The sequence below is a fragment of the Herpailurus yagouaroundi genome, unplaced genomic scaffold (assembly GCF_014898765.1).
Source record: "Herpailurus yagouaroundi ecotype Mexico unplaced genomic scaffold, PumYag 219, whole genome shotgun sequence".
Taxonomy (NCBI): domain Eukaryota; kingdom Metazoa; phylum Chordata; class Mammalia; order Carnivora; family Felidae; genus Herpailurus; species Herpailurus yagouaroundi.
In genome coordinates, this window is record NW_024412450.1 from 595,417 (window position 1) to 605,269 (window position 9,853).

The following is a 9,853-nucleotide window of genomic DNA, read 5'->3' on the forward strand; positions in this document are numbered from 1 at the left end:
TGAGGGAAGAAGGAGGCACCAGTCCTGAGCAAGTTCAAAATGAAGTTCCCCAGTCCCTTTTGGATTTTCGTGTTGGGCCGGCTCTCCAGGCCTGGGAAAAATCCCCTCCCGCCCGGTCTCCGCCATGGAAGTTGGGCTTCCTTCCCCCTGAAGGCAGCACATGTTCCCGGCCAGGCAGGACGCTCAGCCGGCTCCCTCACTCTGACATCTTGGGAGTTAAGCGTCCTTCCGGGTGGTCCGCCTTCTGTCCCAGTTGGCAGAGTGTCTGCCCATCTCACACTCAAGACCCGGGTGAGCGTCCTCTGGATGCCATGCAGAGTGTGCGCTCCACGGATGACAGGCTTGGGGCAGGAGGCCCTTCCTCCCTGAAGTCACCAGGCTCCAGATCACCCATTTCCGTAAAAGACTTCATTCAGTTGGTCTCAAGTCCCCGCACCTCCTGGAAGGCGGTTTGAGGAGGAAACAGTAAAGAAATCACCATTTCTACCCTAGGTCTACATGGGCTTTTCTCAGAATCCATTCAGCGTGGACAAGGGTGAGTACTGAGAGGCGTTACTGCTACGTCACACGGTGAGACTCTTTCATTTTGTAAGAAACTGCCAGGGGGTACCTGGGTGGCTCAGTCGGCTAAGCATCCGACTTCAGCTCAGGTCATGATCTCACAGTCTGTGAGCTCGAGTCCCACGTCGGGCTCTGTGCTGACAGCTCGGAGCCTGGAGCCTGCTTCAGATTCTGTGTCTCCCTCTCTCTGACCCTCCCCTGTTCATGCTCTGTCTTTCTCTGTCTCAAAAATAAATAAACAATTAAAAAGCAAACAAACAAAAAAAAGAAACTGCCAAGCTCTCTTCCAGGGTGGCTGCCCCATTTTGCATCCGCTCCGGCAACGAATCAGAGCTCCTGTTGCTCCACGTGGTCACCAACAGTTGGTGTTGTTCGTGTACTGGAGTTTGGCCATAGCAGTAGCCACCTAGTGGTATCCCAGTGCTGTTTCAGCCTGCAATCCCCTGATAAGGCAGACGGTGTCGAACACCTTTCCATATGCTTATTTGCCGACTCTATCTCGGTTGCGTTGCTTCTTCAGATATTTGCACATTTAAAAAATTGAGTGGTTTGGGATTACATCAAAATACAAAGCTTCTGCACAGCAAAGGAAACAATCAACAACACTGAAAGGCAACCGACAGAATGGGAGAAGATATTTGCAAATGACATATCAGATAAAAGGTTAGTATCCAAAATCTATAAAGAACTGATACAACACCCATAAAACAAATGACCCAATTAAAAATGGGTAGAAGACATGAACAGACATTTCTCCAAAGAAGCCATACAGATGGCCAGGGGTGCCAGGGTGGATCAGTCAGTTGAGCCTCTGACTCTTGATTTTGGCTCATGTAATGATCTCGAAGTTTGTGAGATTGAACCCCGCATGTGAGCTCTGTGCTGACAGCTTGGAGCCTGCATGGAAACTTCTCTCTGCCTCTTCCCCGCTCTCTCTTCCTCCCTCTCAGAATAAATAAATAAACCTTAAACATAAAAAAAAGAAGACTTCCAGATGGCTAACAGACACATGAAAATATGCTCAACATCACTCATCATCAGGGAAATACAAATAAAAACCATAATGAACTATCACCTCACACAAAATGGCTAACATCAAAAACACAAGAAATAATTAGTGTTGGTGAGGATGTGGACAAAAAGGACCCCTCTTGCAGTGTTGGTGGAAATGCAAATTGGTGCAGCTGCTGTGAAAAACTGTATGGAGTTTCCTCAAATAATTAAAAATAAAACTAACCTATGATCCAGGAATCACACCACTAGATACTTACCCCCCAAAAATATAAAAACACTAATTCTAAGGTATACACGCACCTGGATGTTTATTGCAGCATTATCTACAATAGCCAAATTATGGAAACATCCCAAGTGTCCATGGATACATGAATGGATAAAGAAGATGTGGCATAGAATATACAGTGGAATATTACTCAGCCTTAAAAAGAATGAAATCTTGCCATTTGCAACAAGATGGATGCAGCTAGAGAGTATAATGCTGAGCAAAATGTCGGTCAGTCAGAGAAAGACAAATACCATATGACCACTCACATGTGGAATTTAAGAGACGAAATAGGCAAAGGAAAACAAGAGAGAGAGAGAGAAAGAGAAACCAAGAAACAGACTCCTAACTATAGAGAACAAACTGATGGTTACTGGAGGGGAGGTAGGTGGGGGGCTGGGGGAGATAGGGAGTAGGGATTAAAGAGTACTACAGGTATCATGATTAAAAAGAATAATTGAGTTGTTTGGGGTTTTTTTAGGAGTTATCTTTTCATGTGTCTGTTAGCCATCTGGATGTCTTCTTTTTTTTATTTTTAAGGTTTATTTATTTATTTTGAGAGGGAGGGAGAGAGAGCGGGGGAGGGGCAGGGAGAGAGAGGGAGAGAGAGAGAGAGAGAGGGAGAATTCCAAGCAGGCTCCAAGCTGTCAGCACAGAGCCCACACGCAGGGTTCAATCTTACAAACTTCGTTTCAAACGAAGTGGCCTTAGGTGTCCCCCAACCTGCTCTCTTCCCACAGTAACTTTGTCCTCCCCTGGGAATTCTTGGGTCCCGGACATTTTAACTTCCAGTTGATCATTATTCCTAAAGTTTCCTTAAGAGGATTAACAAGGGATCTTAACTGTTTATTCTCCACCCCCCCCCCCGCAAACACCCCAAGTTTTCTTTTTGGTGAACACAGGATTCATGGTTCATGAATTTCTCTTATTTTATGAAATCATTATAAATAGAGCTGGAGATTGCTAGAATCTAGAGACATTACGCATTTCTCCGTGTCCGCCTGCTTTAAACTGTAACACCCCGCAGGTGCTCCAAAACCCTTCTACTAGGAAAAGCATCCTTCCTCGGCAGTGGGTCGCATTTGAACTGTCATCTCCCTAAGAATCCACTTTTCAGGAGCAAGGAGCTCGAGCAAGCTGCAACCGAACAGCTCGGGTTCCACCGCCGGGAGATTGGTGAGAGTTTGGGGGGTGAGTAGGACTGACTCGAGGGGCCTGGCCAGCGTAAAACGATTCTCAGGAAGAGTGGGTTTCAGAAAACGCCAGGCCCTACTGGGAGTCGAACCCAGGATCTCCTGTTTACGAGACAGGCGCTTTAACCAGCTAAGCCATAGAGCCACCCGGGAGCCGGCACCGCGCTGAGGCCTCGTGTCCCTTGGACAGGGTGGAAGCGAGCTCGCATCGCGGCCGTCTCCGGAAGACACGCAGGTGCGGAGGGAGGCTTGTCTCCCGCAGGACGCGCCGGGGGCAGAACACCAGAAGCACCAGGAGGCCGCAGGGGCGGACCAAGGGTTTTTCTATTACCCGGAGGAAGAGTGCCACAGAGAGTCGAGGCCACGCAATCCGTGGTGAAGACCGTGACCAGAAGGACTATTCACAACTTAAAGATGACCGCAGGATTTGCACAGAGCGGCTGGGCCCGGGCACCCGCGTACCTGCCCGAGGCGCCTGCAGCCTCCAGATCCGGGACACGAAGAGCCGCGCGTCCCCGGGCGAGCGGAGGAGGCCGGGGTCAGGGGGCCCTCGGCGACAGGTGGCAGCGGGCCCCCGGCCCTGTTCCAGGGCTCAGCCAACATCTGCGGGAACGACTCTGCAGGGGGCGCCTCTCGGGAGGGGTGCGGAGTGCGAGCCACGTGGTCAAGTTTTGAAGCATCCACGAGGAAAAAGCCGTTTGTCGGCTGGTTTCCCGCATCTCCGGTCCCCTCGGTTGCTCTCGGCGACAGTCTGAAAATCAGCTGGCCAAGCATGGCAGGCCTGCTCCGCTCGAACCCGCCGCGCCCTCAGGTGACCCCCCTCTCGCCCCCCCGCCCCCCCCCCCGAGGTCGCCCCCTGAGGTGACCTGCCCCTCCCAGGTCACCCCTGCCCCCTCCAGGTCGCCCCCCTGCAGTGACTCGCCCCCCCAGGTCATCCCTGCCCCCCTCCCGAGGTCGCACCCCTGCGGTGACCACCCTCCACCCTCGAGGTCGCAGCCCCGCGGTGACCCTCACCTCCTCGGTTGCACCCTGGACCCGGAAGGCGCCCTGTTGCGCTGCGCGGGCGGGAGGCGCGGCGTCAGGGCGGGGTGGGGCCTGGGACCCGAGGGTCTGCGGGGTGGGGGTGGGGGGGGGGACCTGGAGGGGCCGGGACTGGGGGCGGCGGGGGGTGGCTGGGAGGCCGGAAAGGCGATGGGGGTAGAGTCGGGGGCCCACCCGGACCGCGCGGGGGTTCGGGGCCGGATTTTATTCCCCGGCCGGGTCCCCCTCCGCACCCCCAGCCCCGTGTCCCGGGGGCAGGGTTCAGGCGGACGATCCAATCCGGGGGCTCGGCACCTGGCGTCCGGTCGGTGGGCTCAAGGGGCGGTCTGAGCACACGCGTCGACTCGGACTGTGCGGGTTGCAGGCCGTGGGACTCCCGACGCCTGTGCCAAAGGGAGTGGGTGATGCGCACGGGGCCGCCTGGTGTGTCTTCTCTACATGGGAAATAGCTCCGAAAGAATCGTGTGTGCGCGCGCGCGTGTGCGCGTGCGTGTGTGGGGCGCGTGTGCGCGATGAACTGTGAATATTACTTTTGGGTCAGTTACTCATTTATCTTTTCACTTTACTTGGAAGTTTTGTTTTGGTTCTTTTTTGAATCTCGGCAAACTATTTTGAGATTCACAAACTGAGGGAACATAGACATTACTCACCAAACACTTGAGGGATCTGAAGTGTCTATTGTGGTCATGGAGGTAGGAGAGAGGTTCTGGCCGCTCTATTTAGCCAGAAGTCATGAGACCACAGTCTGCATTTGTAAAATGAGTTTTGCCATTAAAAAAAAAAAAAAATCCTTGGACTCCTGGAGTGAGTTTTGTTTGGTGCTGTTGAATTAAGTATTCTTGCTGGATTCTTAGTTATATTTTATTTGGGATGTGGATCTTTAGACGTTAGAGTTGAATTCTTCTCACTTGGTTTTCTTTTGGGTGCTACTTATATCAGGTTTTGGTGGCCCTGACCAGCGGATCAGGCAGCTTTCCATTTCTTATGCCCTGGAACTGTTTTCAACTGGCCACGGGAGTGATCTGATCCTTGGCAATTTGAGGGAACTTGCCTCAGGGAGTGAGTGCTTCTCAGAGTGGAAAAGAGGCCTGACGCCCTGTTCATTTGCTTCTCTGGTTAACATTCCAGCAGAATGTTTAACTTGGGCACGTCCTACTGTCTGTGATTCTCGGTGTATTTGTGGAGAGACAACGACACTAAAAGACTAACTGATCCACTGTGTCTATTGTCCTCGTATATTGTCCTAAACTCATTCATTACTCTTATCACCAGATACAGAGGTATAAAGTTGTAAATAATATTTGATTTTTGCTTAAACTATCTCTCATCTATTCATATATCTACACTTTCCTTACTAATTTTGAATTCTGATTTTATATTTTCCTGGGATTAGACTTGCCACTGGGTTGTATTTTGGTTTCATTTGTCAAGAAGACTTTTTTAGCTCTCCTAGCATGTAAACAGTTTTTCTTTTTTAACTTCTTTCTTCCATTTTCATTTGGTAGGTTTTGTGGTCTTTTATTTACTTTTTAAGTGGTATACTAAACAGTATTTCAGGCATTTTTCATCTTAGTCTTTAAGAAATGCATCTGAGGTTATGAATTGTTCCCACTGACCTGCTTTAGTTACATCCTACTGGTAATGATATATGTTGCCTTCTCATCCTGTTGTGCATAGCCTTCAGTTTTAGTTTTCATTTTCTCTTTGAGATATTTTAAGAAGAATTTGATTTTTTTAAGCAAAAAAATTATATTTTTAAATTCTATTTTGATTCTTATTTTTACCCTTATTTTCTAGTACATTATTTTCTAAATTAAGAAAATATTTTGACAGTTTCTTACTGACCAATATATAGTCAAGTTATGAAATTCCATGGGTAGTTTTAAAATGGTGTATTCCCCATCTTTAGGAAATAATTTGTATTTATTGGGTTAGTTTTATTGATTATTTTTAAAGTTTCTTATTGCTTATTTCTTTGTCCATTGATATTTCTTGGAGTGAGAATGGTAAATTAAAGCCAATTATTAATTGTGTCTTTCTGCTTGTATCTCTGATGAATTTCTGCTGAATGAAAATTGCAAAGGCAAAACGAAAAGGCAAAGATTTTTGCCTTTCAATACTTATGCTCAAAAAAAATTATCTATGCTTCCCACATCCTATGAGGTTTTGCCTTTATCTCATGAGCTACTACCTTAATTACTCCCTAGATAGGCTTTATCCATCCAATTGGCTTTCCCACTTTCCATATCACATACTATCAAATAGTACAGCAAACTCATATTTCATGACCCGCCAACTGAGCATTCTGTATTTCTGGGCAGGCTGCCAGTGTCCTGTACACCAACGGTCCTGAGGTCCCGGAGGCGAAGACAGAGCTCCAGGCCCAGGCTGGCGGGGTTCCCGTGTGAAGCTCAAGGTGTCAGCATATCAGGGTCTTCAAAACTAATTTGTGGGGTGATACTCAATTTCAATTCCTTACAGATTTGCCTGCCGGAAGCAAAGAAATTGGAAAGAGAGAACAGATCTGAAAAAAGAAAAGATCCCCAGTCATCTTTTCTCTAGTCCCTCTGAAATTATAATCTAAAAATTGACGGGGTGCCTGGGTGGCTCAGATGGTTGGGCGTCCGACTTCAGTGCAGGTTATGATCTCATGGCTCATGGGTTCAAGCCCTGCGTCGGGCTCTGTGCTGACAGCTCAGAGCCTGGAGCCTGCTTCGGATTCTGTCTCCCTCTCTCTCCGTACTCCCCTGCTCATGCTCTGTCTCTCTCAAAAATGAATAAATGTTATAAGAATTTTTAAAAAAATTAAAAAAAAACCTAAAACTAAGAATTGGTATGAGCTGTACGTCTGCCCTAGGTGTCGCTCTGAGGTGACGAAATGGTTCGCACAGTGTCGAGGCCACTACATTTCTGAGGCCAAACGGCGTCTGAAAGAATTCAACGTACGTTGCTCTTTCCTTTTAGAAGAACAAAAGGGTGGGTAGTCTGTGTGGTTTCACAAGGAAAATTTGGGCAGGGGGGAAGGGGAACAGAATCTCTATCAGGAACTTCCCAGATTCAAAGAAAATAATGTTTCCGACCTGAAACTTGAGGAAAGCAAGAGAAAATTCTGTAGTCAGAGCAGCGAGTGAGGTGGGCTGGCAGGCGGGGCGGTGACCGGAGAAGAGAAAGCGAGACTTTTCCTGGGCTCCAAATCACATTGCAAGTCTGAGTCTTTGGGAAGATAAAGGAAAATTGTTTTGACTTGTTCAAGCGGACAGAAGACTTTATCTAAGACATCTGCAACGGAGCCCAAAGTTTGGAAATAGGGGAGCCAGACCGAACTCCGCTCCGCACACAGCAGGGACCTGTGGGCACTCACAGCTGACACGCAGGGTGAGGGGAAGTGGGCCAAGAACTGCTGAGACGTAGCAGGATTCTTGGCAAAGCCTGGCCAACGTCAAGTCCTAGTTGAGAAGGGGGATCGGAGGAGCCTGACCAAGGTCTGGTCAAGGAGGAGGTGTGTGAGATGATACACCTTGAATTTGGGCCCACGTGGAAACCACAAAGGTCAGACACCGAGGGCACTGACAGCGGGGGGATGGCTGAACGGTCCATGTCAACCCGGGGCCTTAGGAACACCTACCGGCTGAAGGGGGAGGCAGCGGGGCTGAGGCTGAGCACAGTGGGCGACCACGTGAAGTGCAGGGGCGATTCTCTCATCCTGTGTCAAGACGCCAGCATTTTGTGCACAGCCTCCACTCCCCGGGGCAGCATATACTAGGATCGCCCGGAAGGCCTTTTAAAGCACACACTGCTGTTCTCACCCCCTGAGTTTTCTGACTCAGGAAGTCTGGGAGCGAGCTAAAAACTGCATTTCTTTGTCAAATATTTTTAATGTTTATTCATTTTTGAGACCGGGGGGAGGGGCAGAGAGAGGAGGACAGAGGATGTGAAGCAGGCTCTGTGCTGACAACACAGAGCCCAATGCGGGGCTCCAACTCAGGCACCGCCAGATCATGACCTGGGCTGAAGTCGGACGCTCAACCGACTGAGCCCCCGGACGCCCCTCAGAACTGTGTTTCTAACAAGTTCTCAGGTGATGCTGTTGCTACTGGTCCTGGTCAGGACACATCGCCGAGAGAATGAACTCCCTATGGATGGAGGGTGAGGAGGGGAACACGTGGCTGGGTGGAGACTCTCGGGGGTCCCTCTGGGTAAGGAACTGTGGAGGGTAGTGGCCAGTCTCCATGGCCTTACCCAGGTCTGCTTTGGCAGGATGGTGTCCCTGCCCCCGCCTGTGGCTCCCAGCTGCCCCTTCCAGCCAGAGGAGTCACCTCACCTGGAGGTCTCACCCTGGGGCTGGGGGCGACCCCACAGCCAATGGTTGACCGACCTGAGTTACAAAAGACCATCCCTCTTCCTTCAAGGTGGAATGATGATAGCGGGCTTTATCCCGAGGTAATCTCCAGCAGAAATCCCGAGTAATCTTCTTTCTTCCTCTGCCCCATCCTGCATCACTGGTCCCTTCTTCTGAGACCACTCAGTAAGCGACAGGTGTCCAAATCTCAGTCTCAGTCTGCTTCCTGGGAACGGAAGCCAAGTCAAGGGGTATTCGTGGGGGTCACAGGATGAGATCCGATGTGCTCTGGCATGGACCCTGGCCCTCCCTTTCTCAGATTTGGGGACTCCAGCTTCCAGAACCAACAGGTGCTCCCAAAGCCCAGGAACGCCAACGTTCACGCAGTCCTTGGGGAGGCCTGGTTTCTACGTGGTAACTGCCGGAGGGAGAGCGTGCTGGGGTCTGGCCTCCGGGAGTGGCCGCATCTCAACTCTGGGAGTAGGCGGTTAGAGGGTCTGAGTCCTGGTTCCCTGGACTTTGGAAACCGCACCCCACCCCCCATCCCGCCTGGGGACTGTCCTCAAAGGTTTTGTGATCCGCAGAGCAATAGTCATTTCAGACACCTGTTAGGTGGCTGGTGGGGTAGATGCCTGTGAAAACACCGCACCGAGTGTATCTAATTTGCATGATAGTCTGTGGGAACTTCTGGTTGGAAGAAAAAACTCCGCAGCAATAATAGAGCCTGTGAGGTCATGATGAGCACCAAGACGGCAACAGTAAGGTTCCAACTTCCTTAACGGACCTGAGCAGTCCTGCGCAGCCCGCCCGCTCCCAGAAGGTTCTGTGTGTGGCTTTCCCGGGGGGGGGACCAAGATCTGTCACAGGGGTCGGTGAGGAGGGGAGAAGTGGGCACTTTATCTCCGGATCCCCCCTTTATAAAGACTTCTACCTTCTCCTCATCATTGCCACCATCCTCTGCAACACCTGCCCCCACACCTGCCCCAGTTCCCCCACCTCCCAGCGCCAGGAAGTTCCCCCCCCCCCCTGCTTCTCTGGCCTCAGATCAGCCTTTCTGTGCCCTGCAGGGTCAGCCCTGGGGGGAGGCATCACGGAGGGAACCTGCATTTTTCACAGCAGCTACAGGATGGAGCCTGTCGCAGACGCTCAGCATAACCACTCGGGGAAGCCGAGCCCTCTTCCTTCTTGGCTTCGGGACTCTCCCACGGACTGGGGACTTGCTGCCCGGAGCGCTCACTCTCACACAGCAGTTCTCTGCTTTACGCTGAACTGGAACCTCGAGTGGCCCCCACCTCCTGCACCCACTTCCCGGCCCCTGATGATCCTCATCGGAAAGTAGTAACAGGTGTGGAAGCTTCTGGGGGTTCTCAGGAGAGACTCCACACATCTCCCACCGTGACCGGAGAGGCCCTGCGGCCCCTCCTCACTCCCTCCCTGCTT

General features: G+C 50.8%; 1 non-coding gene across 1 annotated transcript; it reads right to left on the bottom strand.

Annotated features, from left to right (window-relative positions):
• Positions 1-3,104: 3,104 nt before the first annotated feature.
• Positions 3,105-3,178, bottom strand: TRNAT-CGU (transfer RNA threonine (anticodon CGU)). The gene has a single exon. It is a non-coding gene; the product is annotated as a tRNA-Thr (tRNA).
• Between the last annotated feature and the right edge of the window lie 6,675 nt (positions 3,179-9,853).